Source organism: Strigops habroptila, chromosome 9 (genome assembly GCF_004027225.2).
Source record: "Strigops habroptila isolate Jane chromosome 9, bStrHab1.2.pri, whole genome shotgun sequence".
NCBI lineage: Eukaryota > Metazoa > Chordata > Aves > Psittaciformes > Psittacidae > Strigops > Strigops habroptila.
In genome coordinates, this window is record NC_044285.2 from 40655171 (window position 1) to 40681551 (window position 26381).

General features: G+C 43.8%; 1 long non-coding RNA gene across 1 annotated transcript in view; it reads left to right on the forward strand.

Annotated features, from left to right (window-relative positions):
- Positions 1 to 234: 234 nt before the first annotated feature.
- The window catches only part of LOC115613196, a 33940-nt gene continuing 7793 nt past the window's right edge, over positions 235 to 26381 (forward strand). Inside the window, exons 1-3 of the long non-coding RNA XR_003993303.1 lie at positions 235 to 340; positions 8378 to 8536; positions 9108 to 9219. This is a non-coding gene — a long non-coding RNA (uncharacterized LOC115613196). The remainder of the gene's footprint in view (positions 341 to 8377; positions 8537 to 9107; positions 9220 to 26381) is intronic.

Below are 26381 nucleotides of genomic sequence, written 5' to 3' on the forward strand. Positions count from 1 at the left end.
CTGTTCTTTTATTACATCTTATGATCTGTGCAGATGTTTTAGGAGTGACTTCATTGTGCAGAGGGTCTGACCCTGCGAGGACACACCAGGCCATGGCCAGACAGCTCTGGCTGGCAATGCTGGCAGGTTGGTCTTGATGTTTATTGAATTGAGTGCCTACTGCTACAGAATATATACACAACCTTAAGGCTACCTACTGTGGTGTTTCTAAACAGTCTGCTTTTCTAATTCCAGGATTACAGCGCTTAAAGGCATATAAGGATGATGAACAAGTGGAAAGGATCTTATGTCTTCACATCCACAGGGAGTTCCGTGCCTCTGTCCTTTTGGCATTAGTCATGTAAGCCTCTCATTCATCTACCTTGGGAAGACTGATTTGCTCAGCCTTTGGTGTTTTCATCTGGTTTTGATGTGCTAGCTGAACTAACTCAATGATTGCTTATGTGTATGAGAATTAATTAGAAATTTTGACTATATAAAGCAATCTTGTGGGCTCATGCTTCGTTAGTAGTCTAATCAGTTAGCCACTGCAATGCTAAGTGACTTAATTTGCACTGCAGATGCTCTAGCTAGAAGGCAGCGCACATTTGTGTGGAAGATGGATGCGGAATTTCACCAGCTCTTTTCATTAAATTCTTAGCATCCTCCTCTTACCTGGGTAGCGTACGATGAAAGGACAGGGCACAAGACTTAAATATTGTGCTTCCTGCTGAAAACTTCTCTTATGACAAAGAATCTGTTGGTTTACTTTACCAGAGAAAGCTGCTGGTCTAGCTTACAGGGCGTGGATGTGCACCCTGAGATTCTCATGCATTCACTTTCTTCAGAGCCACAGTAACAGGTTCCAAGAGGAAAAGCATAACGCAGGAGTGAAGTGGTTGTTTTCTTCTTTTAACCACTCTCTTCTGTATTTTATTTGTAAAATCATTCAACTGATTCTTAGGAATATACAAAGCACTTTGAGACCCTAAGCCACCACCTTCAGGAATCTGATCATTTGCTAGAAAGGAATCATTTTTGTTTTCCAGAAAAGCCCTGAAGAGGACAAGCATTTCTACCTTGTATGCATTAGCAAGAAGGATTAGACAGGCTGTAATCTTGGTCAGTCTGACTTCTACAATTATGGAAAATTACAAAGATTGTTGTTAGTTGCCATTTATCTTATTGCACAAACTTGTACAGGATGAATCTTCTCTTTTGAAATACATATTTCACTAAAACTAGCATGTATACGAAGTGATTGCTTTTTCTTTCTTTCCCCATCAGATTGATAATAGACTGTGTAGGAAAGTGCTGGAAAACACAAAAAGAAGTTGGAGCAATTCGAATTGTCATGGCAATATCCTCAATTTTTCAAGAAGTTTGGTTCTGTTTAGCTAGTCACTTTAATTTTCCTTCGCTAACTTGTCTCCATTCTCTGCCATAATGATAATTCTTTCTATGACTGTCAGCCCTTTGCATTGTGACAGCTTAAATTAATGTTTTGATATTTCTCTCTTTGTAAGAATACAACAAAGAAGACAACTGCCAAGGATAGGACAGAAACTGTATGAATGTAAAACAGACATTGTGCACCAATAAAGCCAGAAGGAATAATTTTCACTTTATTGCCTTGTTAATAAGCTTTTGCAACAACTAATCCTGAACACTTTGGGTTCTACAGGCTCGTGTTGCCCTTCAGCTTCATCTGGACTGCAGGAAACTTCTTACTGGGGACCTTGGACAGTTCTGGGAATACTTCAGCCCATTTAGGTCAGGAGGTTTAATATCTAAGGCAGGCTGATTCAGCCTCCAGTGCTACACTAGCTGTACATGTAAGCTCTGGTGGATTAGCTTGTTTTACAGTCATAATCATAATAGCACTTGTTCACAGCTGAAACTCTTTTGCAAACTAATGTATGTTCATCTCATTTTTACATGCCACCTCTCCAAAAGTTAAGAGGATCAATAATAAGAATTCCAAATGGAAGGTGCAGGAGCAGTTGGACGGATTTGAAATGGTGGAAAGGAATTGTCTTAAGATTTTGTTGAGGTTTACACCACTCCTTATCTAAAGTTCAAGGCCTTTAGCAGCATCATTCCCGTTCTTCACGTATGCTTCAAAAATCGCAAGCACATCTGTCATTGCCTTAAATGAAGCTTGACTTCAATGAGGATGGTGTTTTAAAATGTTCTTTAAAAAATCCTTTTAAAAAGATCTGAGCTACCGAGATGCAGTTTAATGTTTCGGTGTAGCTGAGGATTTCATTGCTATCGTCTCTCATTTTTATCATTTTCTGCCTGTTTTTCCTCTCCCACATTCCTTCAGGACCCAGCTTCACCTGAGAGATGAGGAATTTAAATGAAAGTAGAACAAAAAAAGAAATCAATGAATCCATTCTTTGTGGCAGAAGCCACCAGATGATGCTGTTACTCTTACAGCTTCTTAGCATGTGAGCAAGAGTTCAGTTTTTGAAGGAATGCTGCATTGGTATTAGTTTTACAGTAATCCTCCGAGACAGGATAGCAGCAGAGTATGTTTTCTGCTTTATTCTCTATATGATGCAGTTCTTGGGACAAATTACTTTCCTTGGAGTTAAATCTCAGCGCCCAGCTGGAAAGCAGTGCTTTCTGGAAGAGGTGGGAACTTTTCTGATGACTGCAGATACCACTGTCACAGGGTGAAAAAAAAGAGGCATAAGGAAAATGGGTTTCACTTAGGAGAAAGTCCACATTACTTTGTGTTCCATCAGCTCACTACTAAACTCCTTGTCACTATATGGAAAGGAGTGATAGTTGTCATAGAAGGAAGACACTGAAGAAGTAAAGGATACTCTTACTGCTGTGGATGTGCTGGGCTATGTATAAAGCAAGCCATAAGGAGAGCACAGTTTGGATCTCAAACCATCCTTTTGACCTATACCTCTTCCTCTTGAACAGAGTGCTGGTCCCAGAGACCTTCGAAGAATAGATCCGAAGTGTGAGACATACTATTTATTTTAATGGACCACAAGTGCTGAAAGCTAGGGATGAAAAATTTAACATCAGATTTGTCAAATACTTCACTGCTGATGGGATCATTTTAGCAGAAATGACCAATGACGGTGCTTATCCATCAAACTGAAGGTTTAACATAAAAAATAAATAACACTGGAGATGGGGCTTTTGGCGGCTGATTCATTTATGCATTTTAATTAAAAATCTTGATTGTTTGAATGCAAATGAAGCAAACCCAGGAATGCCAGTGCATTGCATTGTACCTCCTTGCATCTGCTTAAAATCACAGCAGCAGCAGAGATTTGGTTCAATCAGGTATAACGATGATAGGATCCCGAATGAAACATATGAAGGCTTTACTGGATCTGCAGATCTTGCCATCAGCTGTGCCTTACTCTGCTTCTACCAGTGGAAACAACCCCCACAGCAGTCATCCGAAGACAATGAGACCTCATGCCTTAGCCAAGCTGTTTCTGGACAGGGATCTGTCAAACTAGAAAGTTTCACTGAAGGGCATATGTCAGTGTTCAAACATTTCCAGATTTCAACAAGGCAAGATTAAACTGTTCTGTTTATGCTAGAAGTGGCACGCATACACCTGAGATTATCTTTGCCTTGGAATTACTAAGATTGACTGCCATTTTATGTAAAATCAGTTCTGTTTACTTTTTATAGATCTTACAAAAGACAATAAGCAAGCACGTACAGAAATCAAGCAAGCATGTTACAGAGCTAATGCATCCAGGCTTTGCTAAGCCAATTAAGCAATCAAATCAAGGTCACAGCTGAGATGGACTCAACAGATCAATGAGATTGAATGGCCAAAATTAATACACTAAGAAATTAAATCAAAAGGATAAATTTGAGACTGAATTGGTTTTGTTGTCTTGGGCAGGGGGATATTTAAGGGGAAGCTGTTTTCTTTTCAGTTGAAAGCCACAGTGTTCAGCTCAGAGTGTTTTGTCTGGCCAGCAAAAGATACAGATACTCAGAGGATGTGTGTGTCCATCAGGTGCTGGTCCTTCCTGAGAGACCCTCTACTGCAAAGGGTCACCCTGACCTGATTCATTTAAGGAGGAGGTACAACCACCATACTGCTGTCAGCAGCTCTGCTTCATTATTTTCTTCCTTAATCTCACTGCTGTAACAAGTTATTAGCTTGCTCTTCTGATTCTCCTTTCTAACACAGAGAAATTCTTTCCATAGAAATGACACAGATGACAGCCAAATCAAGCAGTAACAGCTCTGGGGAAAAAATAATAAATCCAGAAGAATCTTCCTAATTATACGCAAAATTTGCAGGGTTTGGTGTTTACTTTTTGGGACCTGTATGTAGTGCTATTTCTCCATTATAGAGTGCAAATATGCAAGTGTGTGTTTGAGATAAGGTGGTATCGTCCCGGTATATTGAAAGGGAAATGAAAAGAAAGAGTTCAAATGCTTTGTATTTTGGGATCTTTCACTTGTGGTGTTGACAGCAGCTGTAGCAAAGTTTCAGGTTGAACACAACTTACAATTCACGTTGAGCATCTCAGTGGCATTAGAACACTCAGGAACAAGTCTTTTACCGCTTCTCCCGTGAATCGTACAGTCACAAGAAAGGAAAGCTTTGTGTCCAGAAGTTGTCCATGCTGGATGGAAATGAATGTGCTGCTTCCCATCAAGATCTCCACTCCTTTAAGAGTCCTACTCATGATTAGGGCCAGGCCTTGCTCTAGGTGATGTTGCCTAATAGAAGCCTTAGGCTATGTGGCCACCAGGATGAGTGCTTACTGCCAAGCAATGGCTGCTAGTTTAATTGCAGGCTGCTTGCCAAAAGAAAAAGGTCTATGGAGTGCAGGCTGCAAAAACTTACCTTTACTTTCTCGCTTACTGAAGAATATCAAGCGTACAGGGCAATAAATAACTTCAAAAATGAATTCTTTTTGAGTTCTTTCAAAGCAGTTATTTCCTCACCCTGCCTTGGCCAGTTAATGCAGGTAAATTCCCTAAAGAAAAGTACTCCTTTCTTTTCTTATTTTCCATCAGGCTAAATTTTGCTCATAATTAGAGCTTTTCTAGGTCCCGTTCAAACTGATAGCGAGGAACCTTTGTTCTATAGGAGCAGCTTTTCCTTTAAACATAGTCCAGGGAATTGGGCTGCAAGGCTTGGGTCTTGAGTCATCCCCCTTGGGCCAGAGTAGAGCCCTGTGCAGGGGCTTCCTTCATCTTTCATCATCAGGAAGCAATTAGCCACTCACCAGGTCTCACCAGCCCTCTGCCCTGGAACAGCCACATCAGGGATGCTGCCCAAGTCATGATGGAAGGGCAGGGAAGGGAGTTTCCTTGCTGCTTGGCTTGAACATCCCCATGGACTTGTAAAGCCCGAAGGCTGGTTGCCTGTGTCACAGCCCGGTGCAGAGCATGCCAATGGCTGCTGAGGCAACTTGTGTGAGCAACTATCACCCAGCATGAGGGGCAGGCTGCCGAGCCAGGCCTTCTGTTTGGGCAAAACCCAGCAACACTGCTGAATTAAAGACATAATTGAAGTTTTGGCAAAATTGCAGCACAGCTGCCCAAGGTCATCTACAGTGAAAGTAGCCGAGGAGGTTTACACAGAAGATGTTAATTGGATTTTCCCTCTCTCTTTAGAAAGGTTTAGAGCTATCGGATCTCCCCACACTACAAGCGGCATGAATATGTCCAATGATATTGTGAGCTGATTATTGTTCATTCTTAACGGCTTTCCATCTCCGTAACAGCAGTATTAGCATTAATATTGTGCCCAGGGCTCTGAATATGGAGACTAATGGAACTCAATCAGCTCTTAAAGAACAAAGGATCCCTTTTACATGGCACCCTGTGACAGTCAGAGGATTGGATTAGCAACTTGTCAATCCTCCTGTTTGCAGTTCTTTTTTGATGCACTCTTGAATGAGGGTAGTATGTAGAATTTCATTATCTGAAAAATTAATACAAAACATGAAGGTATGTGCTATTCCCTCCTGACCTGATTATTCTACATTATTTAACTAAGTAGCCAGCATACCCTCTAATTTAAGTGCTGAGTTTCTGCAGCAAAAAACCCACTATCTTTTCTCATAAAAGAAGTCCCCGAAAGAGCAAGCTCAATTGCCAATTAGGCTTCTTCCATGAAATCTCTTCTATCCCCTTCAGGATAGGTTTGGGTAAAAATATAATTGCAGTGGATCAGGAAGCTTAAGAAAAGATGTAAATGAAAAATGTTATGTGTTGGCATCTGATTGATCCATTTGAAAGGAAGAGAAGGGGAATGTGACGAGATGGTAAGGAGCTCATAGTTTGTTTCGAAGGAACCCGGCATTTTTAACCTGTGCAGGGTGCTGAGCTATAATTAAGAACGGCAAGTCAGTGAAAAATCTATTTAAACTCCTGACAGCTTCTCTAGATGAGCATTTTTGACATCTCCATTCACTCTGGCAAATCACTAATGTGATTTTCTTCTCTCCCCCCCCCCCCCCCCCATTGTATTTTTATTAGCTTTCTGCTCATAATAACAAAGTGAAAATGATGTTACAGCCTGGACAGGTCTTTAACTCCAAAGCTTAGTTCTTCCAATGTGCTTAATTAGCTGCCTGATGATTGTTTTATTCTGAGAGGTTTTGTAAATGTGTTTTCATCTATGAAGCATCTTTAAAGTGAAAGCAACTGTTTGATTCTGTTAGTTGGTGAAAACTATAGCAAACCCTGGATAACAAAGCACTGTGATTAATTGATGTCAAGATATCTCTGCTAGGTTTTTTTTTCACCTAGAGATGGTTGAAGTACTGAATAACAAAACAAATATTTGGGTGAACTTCGACTTATACAAGTCTTTCCCATTGATAATGACTCTGCAAGGGAAGAATATGGCTCAAGCCTGGTAACTTGGGTGTAGCTATAATATTTTCAAACATGTCACCAATCTTCCTCAAACTGTGAAGAACTTGCAATAACATTGAAGTCAGATGCACTGTGAATGTGTTGGGTTTAATTTGATAGCAAAGAAATACCATCATTAATTAGAATGCTTTCAGATTAGTGTTTGTCTTGCATAATTCAACATTTGCCAAAGTTCAGGGAAGATATGCACTAAATAGAAATTATTACTTTGATAATGCTGCTACATTTCCTCTCATTTTTAATACGGCTTTTTAATTTGGGTAATGAGTATATATCACTAATCATTTTGAAAGCCTATTACCAACACCAACCAATCCATCAACTTGAGTTAATAATTTACTTTATTACAAAAATTGGAAGTGGACACAGACATGGAGGACTGAAGGAAAGGAAAAAGAAACGCCTCCTTAGCAGATGATAACCCATTTTCCTTTCTGCACAAAATGCCCCTTGTTCTGTTGGGACTTGTTTTCCCAGTGCCGCAACTCCACTGGTAGCCATTAAGCTCCTGCTCGAGACACATTCCACTGCAGGGCATTTGGAAATTAAATGCTCAAGGAATTAGAAGAAGACAGTCTTCTCCCATAGTTAATTTTCCTGTGTATTATTAGTAGCTGCCTCTGCACAGCTAATGCCCTTCTCCCACTGTGTGAGCATGAGCTGGCAAGGTCATTTATTTTTTAACATGTTTACTGGAAAAATGTGGTTGCATCTGAATGATTGTTTTGGGGAAAATAAAAATCTTTGGATGAGTCATAAGTGAAGGAAAAAAAAGGTCATTTGAGAAGATTTCAGTAAGAGAAGGAATGGATAAAGAATATGGAAATGCATTCTAATTAGAGTGAAAAGTTTGAAGACTGCATCTTGTAGTGAAATTAGTGTCTGCAGCAGACAATGCTCCTCATTAACAAATCTGGACCTCACTTTTATTACACTTAAACCAAGATTCTTCATTGGGTCCTACCACTTACAACATGCATCAGCGACCACAGCACTCGCTCCTGTGCTCTTAAGTTATCCTGTTAAGGGTAACTGTGGTTATCCTTAACCCTCTGCATTCATGAGCAGATAGAAACTTGGAAAGTGCTAGCCAGTTAAGGGATGCCACAGAGATAGAGTGTATTGTACTGAAATTGAATCTTCTTTTGAATGGTGGAAAAATAATAAGGACCCTGCCTACTGAATCATGTTAAACTGCAGCATTTATTTATTTTTAGTACAGTTTTATCTGGTGACAATGCAATCATTATAGCCTTCTGTTGTTAAGGTGTGTGTATATTTCTGTTTGAAAACCTTAGCGTAAGAAAGGCAGGAATACTAAAGCTTTTAAAATCAACCCGCTCCAAACAATCACAACTCTGGTTTCCTCCAAGTTTGGGTATTTTGTCAGTTACTGTGGGTCGTTAGGTGGGAAGGAGATAAAGCAAAAAATGAAATGAGCAAATATTCAATTCAGTTTCCTTTAATAAGATCTTGCTTTGACATTAATCTTTGTCTGCAGCTGAGATTTCACTGGCCTCTGCAGGAATTATGGTCACATTCTTCCGCACAGCTTCTGCACCCTTCCATCATGCTCCAAAGGCGATGTCTCAGCCCCATCAAGGACAACAACATACACCTGGAAGTGGAGAACTGCTCACAGAAAACACCAACAGCCCAGGTGAATGGAAAACTAAATGTAGACCAAACCCAACATGTTTCAAGTCAGCGAAATACCTTTCCAGGTTTCCCAGTAGAATATCCCACCAAAAATCAACTATTTGCACAGAGAGAGTGTAACATATTTCCAGTTTGTGATGGAAAAGAATTTCCCTGCATTATGGTGAGTGGCATTGTATTGATCCCTGCCCACAGGTCCCGATGCTCCATGGCCAAAGCCATGGGGTGTCCCATGTCTGCTTCCAAGCAGCATCACCTGAAGGGTGCGTGGGCCCTGGCTGTGGTAGTAGGAATGCACTGGAGGTGGCTGCAGGGCTCTGGTGCTGGCAGGAGGCTTGATTTCCCCAAAGCATTTGTGTTTCAACCCACCTGCAGCTTGCAGTGAGCACATCATGTCTCAAACAGGAATAAAACCTGACTAGCATATCAAGAGACAGCTACTTTTATTTGCTTCTTTAGTTCTGTGAAAGAAAAGGAGGCAGGGGTGAGGGTGTAGATAAAGGTAATAAACAACTTCAAGCTCTCCTAGCATTTGAAATGATTCTGCTGTTGATGGTTTCTTTTGGCTACAGGTGATTCTGTGTCTGAATTAAACAGCCAGTAGGGCTTTCCTACTGCTAGGACTGAATCCCAGCGCAGAGCCGAAGCCACAGGCAAGAGGATGACAAACAAGAGGCACACCAGGTACTAGGCAGGCATCCGTCTCAAATTCACTTGACTTGGTTGCTGTTTTATGGGTCTTGTTCTCTTCGTGCACAGACTTGTATTCCACTGGTGTCGGTACAGCAACTTCATTGAAGTCATCCTGTGTAAGAGCACTTCAGACCCTCCAGACACAGAATAGAAAGGCTTTTCATGCTGTGGCAAAGCCTGACTTCGCATGCACACACCCCCTATACCCCCATACTCACAGCTCTCAGCTATACAATCCACTCTCCAGCATTCTTGCTGTGCAGCACTATTAAGACATTCAGGTAGATATGTTTTGTTTAGATCGCTGGTTATTCCTGTTACCTGCTCTGCCAAGGGAGCTGCAACAGCTCACCTTGCTGAAGCACTTTGGGATCCCTGCTGCCACCGAAGCAGGACTGGCTGGCAGAGATGGAACTGGTGGGGGGATGCTGGAGAGCTGCAGCTAATTACAGTCAAAAATCATAACTTTAGACAACTCTAATGTTTGCAGCTGGAAAGACTTAAAAGCTATTTGCTTCTAATCTCCCTCTGACAATCAATGAATTGAACAGTAAATGTTATTAGACTAATTTACTGTTCATCAAGAGTAAGAAACGAATAGAATAATTTACTATTCATACATCCAACTGTGTGACATGTGTACAGATCAGTTGGAAAGAAAGAGCAACATTAGGGTTCCAGTTTTCCTCCCATACCTTTTTTGATTCCAATTTGTCTCCATTCTCATCCCTAAAGCTGCTCTGGCTTTGGCCCAGTGGCAGAATGACCACATCTGTTTGGGTACACATCTGCTTTAGTACATAGAATAATTTGCTACCTACCTAACCCTCCCAGTATTTTCCACTGGGAGAAGTAGTCACAAGCTTCACGACTGTAAGAGAAGCCTCTGCTAATTCTCTCTATTCCCCGTGGGAGGCATTTGCCCCCACTTTTTGGGTAGCTTCCATGAGGATGCTACAGTTGTGCTGCATCTTGAGCACCTCATCTTTCTGCTGTGGCTACCCTGGTTATTTGGAAGTTTGGAGTATACAGGGAATACATTGGATTAAATGCCCTTTCTGTCCAAAACAGGGATAGTGTTAGGCAGGTAGAAATGGTGAAAAAAATGCATTTCTTGTAGAACCCAGAAATATTCATCTGTGGAAAAAAAAGGTCAAACAGTCTCTAAATATTTTAGATACTAAAGAGAGAATAGGAGCACATACCAATCATTTTCTGCATGCCACAGACCTGAACACAACGAAAGCACATCAAAAAGTGTAGTCTGAGATGACTGGATCTGAGATTCTCAGTGGGGTTGATGTTACCTGCTGGCGTGGATGCCCTTCCAACCCTTAGTGATGGTTTCCTTGAGGTCAAAGCTTTCTGGCAGCGCTGGTGACCTTATCTCCCAGCACAGGGCCAATGTCCTCCCTATTAATTCTCCTTGGTTAAATTCATTTTGTCTACAAGTTACACCAAGCAGAAGGAGTTTTTTAGTTCAGAGGAAAGTGCACACAAACAATTTCTCACTTCAGCTGTAGTTTTTCCTGCACCTCAAGAGATCCCACAGTTTTTGTTTTGATAAACAAGATGCCACCTACCATCTGCCATCTCCCTTTGCCTCTGTCAGGAAGTGCAGGTTGGAGAATTCTTCCAACTGGAAGAGTCTCAGCTGTCTCTGCGCTTCAGCACTACCCTTTACGTGTCATCTTCAAAAGTCTGTCCACAAGCTCTGACATGCTAGTGTTGAAAAGAAAATCTGACAGAACCAAAGGTTCAACCTTGAAGATTTGGGATCGATTTTGCTTTTAAAACTGTTTTTAAAATCAGCAACAAAGCAGAAAGTACAGTTTTATCTTCTTTTCCTACTTCTAAGCTGGGTGCTTTTTCCAGGACTTGAGAATCAGGCTCGTTTTTGTCCTCCTCACACACTAGCACAAATAAGAGAGATCCCACCAGCCACATGCCAATTCAAGCCTCCCAAGCAACTCTTTCCTCCTTTAATACATACGAGATGTAAGAAGAGCTCAGCAAAGTTCCTCAGGATGAAAGCTTTTCCTTCTGAGTTGTCACCCATAGAGATAAGCCCCGGAGCCAGTGATGTTCCACTGGAATCTGCCCTTTTCTGGGACAAGCAAAAGAGATGTGATGATTCCTCTGGAACATGCCACAAATTGCTTGGGTTCATCTGGGGCCACGTGTCTTGTAGGTCCATTCATGCAGCTGACCCCCATGTAGGCAAGCTGCAGACTCTGAGCCAGGTGAGATGATTTGCAGCACAGTTTTAGCTGGTGGCAGCAGAGTCATTATGAGACTGCCATTACTGTTACAGCGTTAGCAAGAAATCATGCCAAAGGCTGGCTGTGATCATGTAAATAGTTGATGGAGGAGTGCAGGGGTTATGATTAGCTTGTGCTGGAGGTGGGGAAGACACCTGAGAAAAGATGTTCATGCCCGTGAGGGAGCATAATCCTTGCCAGGAGAGACATGGGGGCCGGGCACAGCTCCTTCCCTGGAAGGCAGAAGTGTTGGACTGTGTGGGGTCAGAGCTGATGGCTGCTGAGCTGCAGCCAGCTTGATTTCTGTGCTAGGCAATGCTTAAAAAAATAGAATCAACACATCAAATGATATGTCATGTAAGTTTTCCATGTCAAGGAAAACAGCCCGAGGCCCTTCTTCCCATTTGCTGCTACAACAGCCAGACAACCTGGCCCCGAAATTTATTCTGGTCTTTAATCAGGCAAACTCACTGTGATCTCTGAGGTTGAGCTTCATGGGTTTGGAAAGAGATTATATGGTTTTCTACAAGGAAGGCACTCGCCCACTGTTCTTGAGGTCTGTGGTCACTGTGAGAGTCACACACGTTGTGCGCTGCCTGCTGAAAAAGTGGAAATGTTCTCATTTGCCCCAGTCGTAGCTGTGTGATAAACATCCAGTGTAGCTGCTTCAGAGTTGTTACTCATGCTAGGTTTCCTTCTATATACACAAAAGCAGATGTTATCCAGCACCTAGATGACCCTGAGTGCTGCTTTCATCCTGTGCTAGATTTGCTTTATTATTTTTTCCCAGTCTCTTTGTGCTGAGATTTATCCTTCCCCATGACTATGTTGCTCCAAGAACAAAGCTGATCCTCCACAGATCAGGCACAGTAATGCAAGGTCACTTCTACTCTTCATTTTTGTTCCCCAATTTAGAGCACAAATACAATGCTCAAGGGACCAGAGTGAGACGTCCCCTCTATGTGTACATCACGATTCCCTTTCCAACTCAAGCAGCTATTTCACAGGTTTCTTTTTACTTGGGGTGTTGTGAGATGCCAGTTCTGCCTTTAGGAAAGAACATCAACCTGAATGTGTGTTCAGCTGATGCAGATTCCAGCCACTGCCAGCTCCAGGGGGAGCAGGACCATCACGGTGCTTGTGAAAGTCTCTATTTCAGCTTCTCAGGACTCCGCGTCATTCGGGGCTCTCAAATGAACATGCTTTCCAGTAGAGAAGGGACATAAAACTAGGTATGAACCCAGGTTTAAAAAGCAAACAAACCTCTAGCAGGCTTTTAGGCCAACGTGCAATTTCTCTGGCAGGCAATATGGTTTTCGCGTATGTCTAATAAACCTCAATAATCAGCATTGCTCTGAGCTGCCACAACCCACTCTCTCCCGTGGTGCAACCCTGGTCTCTCTCACTGATGTGTGCTATTTCTGAACTAAAGCATAAGGTTTATCATCCCTGCTGTTCTACCCTGCAAGCATGAGTAAAAAAAGGTCGACTACTGTGTTCAGGCAGCATCAAATTACTGTAAAACAAGTGAAATGCTGCAGTGATATATGGGGAATCTCAGCATCTTCAGTTCTCCTTCAGGGTTTTATTATAAATGGGTCACATTCCTAACAGAAACACGAGCCATCAACTCACACATCCCTTCCGAGTTATTATAAGGTATGGTCCTTTCCAACTCTAACCATTCTGGGATTCCATGATGTGCAAATGAAACTGGTTTGTACCTGGATGTGCCGTGGAGCACCTGGTGTGCTTTGAGCTATGTAATGAACAGTTCAGTGTCATAAACCAGCTTCCAGGCTGTCTTTGGGCATTGTATGACAAAAAAGGCAATGTGTGCACAGCAACATGGGCAATAAGTGTCACACATGAGCTGGGCATGTGAGGAATTGGGCACTTCTTAATCACTTTTCTTAGACTCCCAAATCTGAGTGGGAGTTACTCAAAACCCCACTGCTGTAACACCAATTTCCTGGGCAGTGTTGCCTTTGTCTGCACCAACCAACTGCTCAGAAAACACAAGCCCAGTATCAGTCCTTCCTCTGTCAGAGAGGACAAGAACTTTCATCTTTCCAAGCTGAAGGAGAGCCACTCAATAGATCTGCATCTATAGACAGCACCACTGCTTTCATCCATCCATCAAAATGTGTGTACCTGTCTGCTGCGGAGTCACAGAAACAGCGCTCAGCAGAACACCTAGAACTAATTGTGCAGCTGCACCACTTGGGGTTTGGTCTGTTTTTAATTACTCCTACTGAAATTCAGATAGGGCTGATGACAGGGAGATGCAGCCCACTGGCTCTCTCATCTTTTTGAAGATGCTAAGGGTAACAGGGGGCTGGCATCCTAAAGCAAAGGTGAGGTGGAAGGCACAATGCAGCAAGTATGGGAGTAAATTAAAGAGCAGGAGCATGGACTTTTAGCAGCAGGTGAGCTGAGGGAGTTAAGAGGTGATGGCTAAGTGCACCTCCTGTTAACCTGCATCCTTTAGGCACCCGCTGACTGCCTCGCGCAGTCCCCATTCTGATGTCTGTGGTGCCTTGAGATGCTGTTAACCTTAAGAGCGGCACATCAGCCAGTAACCCCATAGCCCTATCAGCCATGACCCATGCAAATCACAGCTTCACCCTCTCCAGGGCTAACGGCAGCACCAGGAGCTTGACCCTGCAGCCATCCAGGAGCAGGAGGCTTCACATGGCAGGGGCCTGGTGGCAAATTGCAGAAGCTCTCACAATACTCAGAAAGAAGCTAATTTCTTACCAATTATTTACCAAACAACATGTAATTAAATAGTGCAGAACTGTCTACAATGCATCTTTGGGTCTTTAGGCCATTTACTTCTTTTTCCCTCCTGTTTGTGGCACACTCCTACAGCACTTCAAGGCTACTGCACACTGTAGAGCAGTGGAGGAGCAGAGTGATAATTGAACAATTAACAAGTGATGTCATAAAACAATGTACTTAAAATGCATAATTAAAAGAAGTGAACCACAAAAATGTACAACAGCATACAGAAAAAAGCGCACACACACTCATGCTGACAATGAGACTCAAGTAGGAACTGAAATACGCAAGTTAAAGGGGGAAAAAATAGCACCAGAGTGGTTAAACAAAGATGTGGCAAATCGCAGAAGCATCTCTGTGATTTGCCAAAAAATATAATGATGTTGTAAAAGAACTATTCTCTGAAGTTAACAAGTTTGGACCATAAAACAGTCCTTTGGTGGCTCCCCGTGTCATTATTTGCTACCAAAGACGCTGCACTGATGGGCTCAGTGGGATGGCTGGATCCAGCGTTAGATCAGTAAGCAGGAAAGCAGAGTTCCCACCAGATTTCCTGCCTGGAGAGCTGTTAGGAATCATGCTAGTTCTTTAAAGAGCAGAACTGTGTACAATACTGCACTCCAAATGACCCCGTTAGGAATATAATCTTCTGCTGCAAATGAGATGTTTGGGGAAAAGAAATATCGGAAAGCCAAAAGCAGAAAGAGAAAGCCAACATACGAGGCTGCTTGGCTGAAGTTCGTCCTAAAAGTGCAGCTTTTTGAGGAGCTTTGCATGCTGCCTGTATCTCTCCTCTTGGGAAGGCTGGGAGGGGGCTTACCCATGGGCTCTTCCTCAAGGCCAGGCTCTAGGCTTGATTTCACCCCAGCTCTGTTGCTGCCATTGGGTACCCAGCCTGGAGCTGGAGGGTGCCATGAGGTGTGCATGGAAAATTACTCCAGTTTCTCTGCTTTCTTTCAGCACATTCTTTTCTTTTTAAACTCAAGACACTGGGAGAGATTCTAAAGCGTGAGGCAGACATGCTTTCCAGGAGTAATTGCTCTTTGGCTGATGCACAGGAGCTCTGCTCATGCATTTCTGGGAGATGCCTGCAGACTGCTAACTGCTCTGGAAGCCTTTCAGCCTTTGCTGCCTGCAAATGGCATTATTATTCGCTAATAGCCTTGGCTCACCGTGTTGTCTTTTGGTTAGTTAGCAGCTATTCTGCAAGTCAGAGACAGGGAAAGAGGAACATATGTTTAAGCAGTAGCCAGCTACTGACCTGTAATAGAAAACCTGGAGGGTTTTCTCCAAGCAATGCCCACCATTAGCTGGGGAGTGATTAGGAGGGACGGTGTCAGCACTGGGAAGGGGTGTCCATCCTTCCTTCCATGAAGCAAGCTGCTGTTTCTCAACCAGGTGTCTGGTGAGGAGGATGCAGAGAATGTTCCTGCCAGCACAGGGTGACGAGGCAGCCTGAGTTAGGTAAAAGAAAGGAAACCTGATGTGGCATCTGGCCCCAGAAATCCATGGGACAGCATTTCCAAAGCTAAATGGCTACCCTTTTCAAAGTGCTTAAATGGCAGGTATTTGTACAACTCATCAAAAGTCAAGAGAACTTCATAATGCAGTCCTTGCTGCTTTGTTGTGTTTTTTTTCCTAAAGGTTAGGGTTTAGGTTAGTTTCGTTTTGTTTCTTTAAGGTTACTTGCTCACCTGCTCATTTCTTTCTGGGTATTATAGAATTCTGTTATTTACTGCTCAAGCAATCCCAAGAACTGCTCTACTGACATTTCATGGTATTTAGTATTGACCAAACACTACATGATAAATCTTTATAATACTCCAGAGAGACCATCAAGGGAGCAGTTGCAAATATATACATTGCAGTATGTTGTGTTCTGGGTTAAATGAAATATAAAATCACATCACCAGCCTGGGTACTAATGGCTTTATCAGTATTCCATCATGCCCGAGCTGCAGGTATGGTGGTTGCCATTAAGACATCAACATTTGTCGATCGCTACAGATGGTAACTGATGGATCACTCTTCCCCTTGGTATGTGGGGAAGAGAATGGGAACCGCGGTAACATCAGGATCTTGCCCTGATGAATCTACTGATCCACTGCTCAAACCTCATGGGAGTGATCAGCACCTAGACAGACAAAGTGGCACAGACAGTGCTGTGCAGTGGTTCAGCACGGTCATACGCTGCCATCAAATACACACATTGGAGTAGAAAGCATTCTCCAGGATTTCTGCTCCCGGAGAATGTTCAAGCTCTCAGAAACTTCTGGATTAGTTTTGAATTTTGGGTGATTTATAGTCAAGTTGATTTCACCATCATTAGCTTTAGTACGTTCAGACAAGGTTTAATTTTCTTTGGAAGATGCAGATGTGTGTACAGCTAGATAATACCCTGTTTATTTTACTGACTAATTCATCACTTAAAGTGCAGGACTATAGGTTGAGAGACCACGACTATGCACAGTCCCATACCCCTAAATCAGGCCAATAAAAGTTAAATTCACAATGTTTGCAAGCACTTTATGCAGATGGAAAATGTCACCTTGTCTGAAATACTTTATGGCACGATGCTGAAGCAAAAAGAAATCCCACAGTGAGAGATTAAAAAGCTTCACTAATGCTTAGCTGGGAGGCACATGGCTCTGCGTCACCTCCTCCCTGTGCAGTGGGGAGGCTTTCCCGGGAAGCAGCATCTGGCTGGTGCTCTGGCTTTGTATGGAAGAGCTCCAATGAGCTGCAGTGCCCTGACACTGACCTGGGCATTGTTCAACCCAATCTGAGTGGGACGGATGCAGGAGATATGGTCAGCAGTGAGGAGCTTGTTGGCTGTTGGGCGAGCTGCCAGGGCTGTTGCATCACTTCAAGCTCATGTCCCACACTAAACCCTTTAGTTTATTACAGGGTTTGTCGAACAAAGGTTTGAAGAATGCTTTGAAGTGGATGGTTATGCTGGCTAAATCTTACCACTTATTTATCAAGGGGCTTCAAGCCACCTCCAAGCTGTCCTCTTCTCTCCAAGACAGAGCCAGGACAGTGCTACAAGGATGGTGGGAAACTAACCTCTTAAAAAGCAGCTTAAAAATTACAGCAAGAACATGCCTGGAGCAACCTGGTCTAGTGGAAGGTGACCCTGCTTGTGGCAGAGAGTTGGAACTGGATGAGCTTTAAGGTCCTTTCCAACCCAAACCATTCTGTGATTTTCTATTATTCTATATTATAGAATAATTATTACAGAAATTAATAATAAATCCTATAAAAGAAAAGCCAAGTGGCTTTTAAAATTAATAATAATAAAAAAATCCTAATTTAAGGAGATGATGGGCAATATTGCAAGGGTGCAGGAGACAGTTACCTCTGTCTCACTGGGATCATGGTAAGCAGCAGGAAAACGAGGAACTGGGGTAGTTGCTCAAGGGACAGGGAACACTGGCATTGGGAAAAGAAACCTCCGGTGGTCCCTGTCACACTGCTTGGGAGAGAACCTGGGGGCTGTGATGGCAAGGGCAATGCCAGCCCTGCAGAAGGGCGGAATTAAAGCCCAGCAATCTTTGCTACTGTTCAAACTCTGGCCGTGATTACAGTATCTCTGTTTTACAGCACCCAGCCATTAGCGACAAGCACTATGCAAGTCAATTAATGATAATGTCTCTTTCCTTGAGATAAAATAGTTCATTCTCACCAGCGGATAGGATGCACGGAGAGGCGAGCTGCACACTGCCCTTGATGGTGTGCGATGAATAGCGACGTGGAGCCGCTTTTTTCCGGTGCAGTTGCTGGCTTTGTTGCAGATGTAAAGCAGCACTGTTTGAAGCTCTGCCTCTATAGCTGTGCTATGCTGTCCTCCTTTGTAATGAAAACTTCTCCTTTTTCATCATTTTTAATTTCAAAGCCGTCAGGGGTTAGCTTCCTCAAGGCTACATCTCAGGCTGTGAAGAACGGAGTGTCTAACTACGCTCTTCCTCACCAACCCAATGGCCAAGGCTAGTTGGTTTTCACCTTCTATAACAATAGTTTATAGCTTTTGGCTGGTGTTTACCCAGTGCCTTGTCTTACTTCAAAACCTATTTCTAGATGTGAAGCCATTTGTTCCTGAGCTGAAGCACTCGCTGTGAGTTTGGGGGAGGTTTGTTTACTGCAGTAACCAGCTTGCTCCATATGTATTCCCATCACTCTCCCTTGCTATAACCTACAAATCTCTCCAACTTATTCAGCTCAATATTGGAGATGGTTTTTGAAGTCTTCTTTAAAGTATAGTGAGTGCCCTTAAAAATTTTCCCTGCTTTGAAACATTCTACCTGTTCTAATGCAATTCCCTATTTTAAAGATAGGGAATAAATATCTTGGGGATGGTTGGCTCGCATACAGCTCCTATCTCTTAAAACATTAATGGTCCATGCTGTTTGATTCTTTTTTTGAAAGTACTCTGTTCCTGCTTTGTTTATTTAATTTCTTTTCTCTGCACTGAGACTTGCCAAATGGAGCTGTGTGCTCCCCCAAACCCCCACTGCCACCCTTTCATTCACAGGAACCACTCCAAGGTAAATGTGGCTCATTTAGTTATAGCGCTGCCAAGTTTTGTTGCAGAAATCAGACATAAGGTCCCTTGAATTTCAAAAATGGGTTTTAAAAACCCTGTGTTGAAGAAAGAAATTCTGCATAATTCCTGGGTTTGCTCTCTGTATTTTGTGCCTTTGAAGGTTCACACTTTCCGAGCCTTTATGTACAATCGTAAGAGCTTGAAACTTGGTTTACTGTTAATAACTGCTGCATCCCCTGCAATCACGCAGTTCCAAGAGAGAGATGCTGCAGGAAATGAGCCAAGTCAAATACTGGAGCTTAACAAACTCCTAGGACTTGACAATAACAAATTCTGCTCCTGAAATTTGCCCATCGGTTTGCCTGTAGCAGCTACGAACTCTGGAACAACAACAGGGGAACAGAAAACACCATGACTGCGCTCAGGGCTGTGCAAGAAAATAAATCACCGTATATCTGCATGCCTGCATTAACTGACCAAGCCTTTGCTAACGCAATCTAAAAGCTAAAGACTGGCTTGGACACAACCCGAGATGGCTTTGAACGTCTGAACATTGCCTCCCAAGCAGCACGTCTGGGAGCTCTCCTGGTTTGGGGATTACAGATATCGGGTTTGAAGGTAGTAATGAATTTGTGCCCTGAAGGGTATATTGTCCCTTAAAGGGTTTACCAAAGCTCAGCACTACTTTGTGTTAGAGCCAGTTTTTCAGCCCCAGGGCCAAGCTTGGGCTGTTTGAGCCCCACCAGCGACAGCCCTCTGGTTTGCCCATGACTCCACTGTGCTGGGTTTATTAGTTGGAGCTGTCTTCCCTATATTAGAGTCATTTGAGCTTGTCCTGTCCTGTGGCAGCTCTCCACGGCTGTTTGGCTGGATATAACTGATGTCTCTCTAATTCGTGTTGAAAAGAAGAGCTGGGGGAAGAGGGACCTACCCTCGGCCAGTACAGGGTCCTGCAAGTGGTGCTGGGGACCCCACTGCTGCCACAGGCTGGGGAGAGCAGGGCTGGGACCAAACTGGTACCCAAGCATCTCTGAAGTGAGCACAGGGTAACAAAACTTCTGCTGGTCACATATTGCTGCTGCAGTTTTGCTGTGGGGTTTGTTTTTTTGCAGCCTCTTGTGCAGAAGGTGAGCGGGGGCTGAGCAGGAGATGAAGATGATTCAGTCTGTCAGAAATATGGACTGTTGTTTCCTCTGCTGCTGGGCTTCATTGACGACACCACACAGATGGTCAGGAGATGAAGCTCAGGATGTCAGTGCCTGGTCATCTCTGCCCCACGTCTGGGTGACATTTACAGAGGCTTGCCCAGTGAAATCCTCCCGTACGGATGGTCCATGACTGACGCCATCGAGCAAGGGAGACCAAAAGCACATGGGCTGAGATTTGGAGTTTGGAACAGAAGCAAGTACAGGCAAGGGCTTAAGTAACCAGACACATTATCTGGTCAGCCAGGTCAAGCAGACAGGTCACCTATCCCCCCAAACATCAGTCAGTGCAATCTCCTTTTCTTTTCTGCCGTTTATCTTTCCTATCTGTGAGACATGAGGTAGCAATACAGGCTTGCTGCTTTTCTCCTTCTTTCCTCACACACAAGATGTATATATGAAATATATATAATTTATAGATAATGTATACATAAAACAGTGTTCTGTCTCAATACATGCAGACACAGACGAAGCATGTTGCAGAGCCTATGGGAAATACTGTCTGCAATGGAGCTTGCTAATTATAGCAATCCTAATGGCAGCTTCCCCCCCCACCCTTCCCAGCAGCAACAGAGATCAAAACCTTTTTTGTTTAAAATATTTACTGTAGGGCTTCAAAAATTTAATCAACGTAACATGACGTTTCCTTGCAGCAGCCGGGTAATATGCAATTAATAGGGAATTGAAATACACCCATTAGCTGTTTGCAGAGGCTCTGCTTTCCCGCTGTAAAATCGCTTTCAGAGCATTTAGTGCTCTGCCTACAGTCTGCACAGGGAGTGATACCACCCCCTGCCTCTTGGTGGGGAGAGGACCAAGCGTTGCAGAGAAGCTCTGCAAAGTTTGCAGTGGAAATCAGCCTTGTTCCTGCTTTGGCGCATTGACAAGCCCGGGCGATGCAATGGGGCGACAGCTCCACCCACAATTTATATCTCTCCTGACTGAGAATTGGGCTTTTGAGACTGTTGATTTTGCTTCAGTATGTGCAGCTCTGCACAGCTTAACAGGTCCGGGCACGCCAATTTCATGGATTCATAGAATCCCAGACTAGTTTGTGTTGGAAGGGACCTCAAAGCTCACCCCGTTCCAACCCCCTGCCACGGGCAGGGACACCTTCCACTAGAGCAGGTTGCTCCAAGCCCCTGTGTCCAACCTGGCCTTGAACACTGCCAGGGATGGGGCAGCCACAGCTTCTCCATATAATATAGAATTATTATATAACATGGATTAATTATTTTGATGAGTTATTATTATGATTTATTACTAACATTATAATAATTCCTTAGACTATGTCGGCTGTCAGAGTTGCTTCAGGGATGGACTCAAGGGTTCAAAGGCTTCTTTTCTTCCCTGCAGATTGGGGCAGATAAAAACCAGGGCACCCCAAGGCTGCTATAAATGGATGTTGTTCCTTGTTACCCTTTGTGTGAGCACACCTAAGGCTGTGCAGCCCAATAATCCTCCAGCCTGCCTCGGTGGCTGTGACCACAGAAGGGCTGGACGAGTGTCCTTGCGTCAGCCAGCAGTTACTCACACCTCCTCTGCTTTCAGGGACACCTTCCTACCCTCCCTGAAGGCCAAGATGTTTTCACATAGCACGAAGGGTCTGTAATATAATGTAAGAACAGGTCCAGGACACTCCATTATCAAGCAGATACTTAACTAATGTTCTACTTGTAGTAGGAGGTCACAGGAGATTTATCTGAAGAGATGCACATAGAAAGAATTAGCAGACAAGCCATTTCACAACCTCTAATACCCTCACCTTCCTAGTTGCTCAGCTGAAATGCCTTAAGGGATACATTTTACAGGAGCTCCAGAGTGAACTGGAAACTGCTTAGATCACACAACTTATGCATTTTAAATAGCAGTGTAAAATCCTGTGCTTTACAAAAGCACACTGTTGTACTGAGCAATAAAGCCAAGCTCTGAGTGGCGATGCTGGAGAAGTTGGAAGTACAATAAGCATAAAAAAACCCCCACATACAGCAAAACAAATCTGTGACTTACTAAAGTTTATGATTAAAATTTAAAGACTGTTCAAGTTCTATTCCCCATCGCTGCTGCTCCCTGGACAAGAAGAGACAGAGAGAGACTGACCTTGAATAATTAAGCCGGTCTGTGGCACCAGATCAATTGCTCGTATTGGCAGAACTCCACAATCAGGCATTTTGAAATGCAAGTGTCAAGGAGCATGTAACTATGGGGCTTTTGGTGCAACACAGCCAATATAAAGGAGGAAAGGTGAAGAGTGAGAGAAATAGATTGTGGAGTTTTGAGCACTGTCATGGGGGAGATGGGAAAAGTTTCCATTTCCTAACTCTAACAAGGCCAAACTTGTGGCTGACAAAACCCAGCATGCTTTTTGTTTTGCTCCTGTAACCTTGTGGAAGTCACCTGAAACAAGCTGAATGTCTCCTGAGCGACTTAAATCCATCACCGGTTCTGGAACAGACCCTGAGCAAGTACCAGTCAACAGTTTAATTGAAAACAAACTTTGTAAATCCAGGGAAACATCTCTGTTCAACAGCAATTACTGAACAAACCCAAAAGTGCCTGAATCCAGCTAGACAGATCTAAACGTGGTGGGCATTTTTGCTGTGTTTCTGCACTCCCTAGCATTAAGGTGACCCACCAGAATGGAATGTGGTGAACTTTAGAACAACAGCCAAGAAAGGCTTTATATTAATGTCAGCCAAGTAAGACCTTGTATTAAATTTCAGGAGCCATGGGAACGCCTATTTAAATCTCTTCCCAATCGCTCAACTACAACTGTGTATGTGGAAGAGCAGCATCAGGCAGATGCGATAATCACTATGTTCCCAGTGCAACTGTCCTGGAAGATGCCCTTGACACTGGCACTATTCCTAAGGCTTTCCGCCAGACACAGCTATCCAAAATTCAAGACCCCTTAGGTGGTCTTGCACAGAAAAGAATAGCACGCAAAGAGGATTTTTCATGCACAAAGGCCTGAGGACCCATGCATCCCTGCCCAATGGCTCTCTCCAGCCACAAGGGCAGTGGTAAGATGTTGGCAAAGCCATCAAAAGGCATCAGGGACTTTCCTGTTCCCTCTTGCAGGGTGGCCTGTGCAGCTTGTGACAAAGGAGGAAATCACATGGTAACAAGGGAAGGGAGAAGACATTGCTATGTCACTGCCAGTTCCATAACTTCTATATCAAGTTTTGTGGTGCCTGTTGTTTTCCAGAAAGCTCCAGGCCTCGGAGGCCTGTGATGAGACATTAGCTTCCCTAGATTTAGTTTTAGAGCTCATAGTGAGTTACAATTTCCAGTTTTCTCAAGTATATCTTACGGCTGCAAATTCCAGGAGGAAATCAAAAGCAACCCAAATATATTTAAAACCAAAGAGCATTGATTCTTAAACCAAATCATTATCTAAAAGGGTTTTTAATCAATACACAGGGTGGCCACTCTGCAGTGATCTGAAGACCTGGCTACAAGTAAAGCTCAGGGCAATGAACGAAGCATGATTATGGGCAACTGCTGGCCAGATGGACTGGGAAGGAAGGAGGAGGACAGCAACTCCTCGTGTTCCTTGATTGTTCTTTCCAGGTACAAGGAGGACCCTGCACTCACTCCGGTGTAAATGCAAAGGAAGAGATTGAGAATGAGAAGAGATAGAAGAGTTGTTCAAGACTTACACAGCCAGCTGCTACACCATCCCCATGCTAGTCCAGCTCCCACTAATTCTGGTACATTACAAGTCTTTCAGTGCCTTTGTTCTTCTCTTTCCATTTCATGGGCTTTTGGTTCACACAGCTTCTGTGATGGAGTGAGAAGGAATCAGTAGCCCCGGCTCCCCGCCTCGGTGGAAATGCTTTGAAACTTTCAAAGAACCCAACTCTTTCCCCACATCCCTGTGTTAATATGCACAGACTCTGCTCTTGATGCACTCCATTGTAAATGATGTATGAAATGAAATCTCCTCGCCCGCCTAATGCAGAGAAGAAGGGCTCTGTAGGCAATGCTACAACATCCCCGTCTAGAGAAAAAGGCAGCGAAACCTCAGCCTCCCTCTGAACAGGGCTTTTTTTAAAAGTTGTTGCTCTTCAGTGTTGGTGTTTCTCCCTTTTATTTCTTTCCTGAGAGCAGGGATTTGAATTCAGATTTCACAGAGAAACCCAAACCACTTACATGTATTTCTAAGCCTTTTGCAGCAATTGTGTGACTGTTCCCATCCCCTTGTCAGAGGGAATAGCAGCGGTAAACTCATTAGACCTGCAAAGAAGCAGAGTGAGAAGAATGGCTTAAAACTTGCAGGAGGTAAGAGGCTGGGTGCATTAGGGAATGGCAGCGGGTGCGAAGCTTGATCTGGATTTGAGACTTCCTTCCAGTTTTATATGAAGCTGTTTCAAAACCAGAACATATCATCAGTGTCCAAAGGGAATAGGGATCAACACAGACCAGGAGCTGTTGCAGGAGCAAAGCCTGAAAGTCAGCGGTTTAAAGCAGCAAATTCACCATGGGCTGTTTCCAAGGGGCTGGCCTAGACGATGGATTAGTTGAGGGCAAAGGGAAAGTCACTGGAAGGGAGAGTGGAGAAGGTGACTGAGAGGCACAGAGAGAGTATCTGCTAGTGATAAATAGTCATGATGTACTGCTTGTGAAGCCCTGAGTATGTGTTTACCCAAGATGGACCAAGCGTCAGCAGCTCCTGCACCAGTGGGACCCATGTGCCCTCTGTGTGTGCACTCCCAGCTCACCCCTATTTCCCATGCCCTGCTTTGGCCAGGCTGAGGACAGGCAGGGTTAGAGCTTCTCTCCAGCGCTTTGACCGAGACCAGCGCATCAGAAAGCTGGTCCCTGCTCTCCCCACATCCCCAACAGATACCTCATCCTGTCCAGTATGACACTGATGCTATAGAGACCATCAGGCAAAGCTTTGCAGGAATAAGAGAATATGAACTGTGCTGTGTGAAACCAGACACAAGGAACCACCTTTTAGGCCAGCTGACAGTCCCTATACTGATGGACTTTGATTTCCTCTGGCCAAAGTAACATATCCAGGCACTGACTGCCTTTGTCAGTGACAGAAACCCCATCTTTTGGGCTGACACACGTTTGGCCTGTGTTCCCAGTGTTGCTTTTGCATGGCGTGGGCACTGAGCTCTGTTTTCCTTGGGTATGCCTCCTGCACACTGCCATCACAACACTGCTGCCACAAGCAGTAAACTCAGCTTAGACCTTATAAAGCTCTAGTAAACTTCTAGGGATGACGTTTTTATCGCTGACAGATGAGCCACCTTGATGGATTATTAGACACTGTTAGCTGCCTTTGCTAGACTTCATGTTACTAATGAGTTTTAGGGGCCTTGCTTTCATTTTTCTTCCCCTTCTGTTTGTTCTGAGCAGCAACTTTCAGAATGACAAAACAAAATGCTTCGAGGCAGCAGCTGGAGCTTGAAATTAATAATAAAATGTAGTTGAGCTGCTGTTTGGTTGCACAGTCACGCTAGCAAATGTCTGTATTTCATACAACCATGGTACTCACAACCTGCTTTGCATCCCCATTCCAACGGAGCCGCTGCTGAGCTGGCATGTCAGCGCTGCCATAGGTGAGCAGAAAAGGGTCCCAGGGCCGGGAACAGCCAAGAGTTCAACAGCAGGCTTCCCTGGGCACTGGAACTGGTGACAAACAGGAACAACTCCATAGCAATGAGGTCCCCTTTGCCTGGCTTCGTGCTGACCCTGTCACCTGCCATTCACCTCACCCTGCACACCACTGAGCTGCTCACTGCAGGGACATTGCATCCACCAGCCCCCAAGGAACCCACCTTTATCGATGTACCACAGACACACTGCTACGCCTGCAAGAAATCTGCCCTTTTTACATATAGGAGGGTAAAAATCTATGTGAAAGTCTTTCTTTAAAATATAAATCTCAAAACCCCTAAACCCTGTGAATAGGCAAGCAGTTCCGGCATGAGTTCAGCTTCAGCTGACCTCCTTCCTCCCCCTTATTCATGAAGTTAACAGCAAAAATATCCATTATTTCATAAAGCTGCTTTATTTCCCTTTCTCTCTGTGTTGGAAAAATTCCCCAACATAAACTGAACATTTACTGCAGGCAGATTTTCTTCTCATTGTTGAAGGATAAGATGTGAATGGGAACGGCAGGAGGCCAGCTATACTCTAGCTATATAAAGTGAAAATGATATTCTGAAGACGATCAAAACCAGTAGCAAGTATTCAACCACTTCCATGATGTGTCACATTATTTTGGCTGCAGAGAGGTGACAGCAACACAGCACATCAGCCCTTGTGAGCAAAAGGAGATGCAACAGTTTTTAATCAAACTGCGCTCAGGGAACAGAAACCAGAGGAAAGCAGACCAAATAA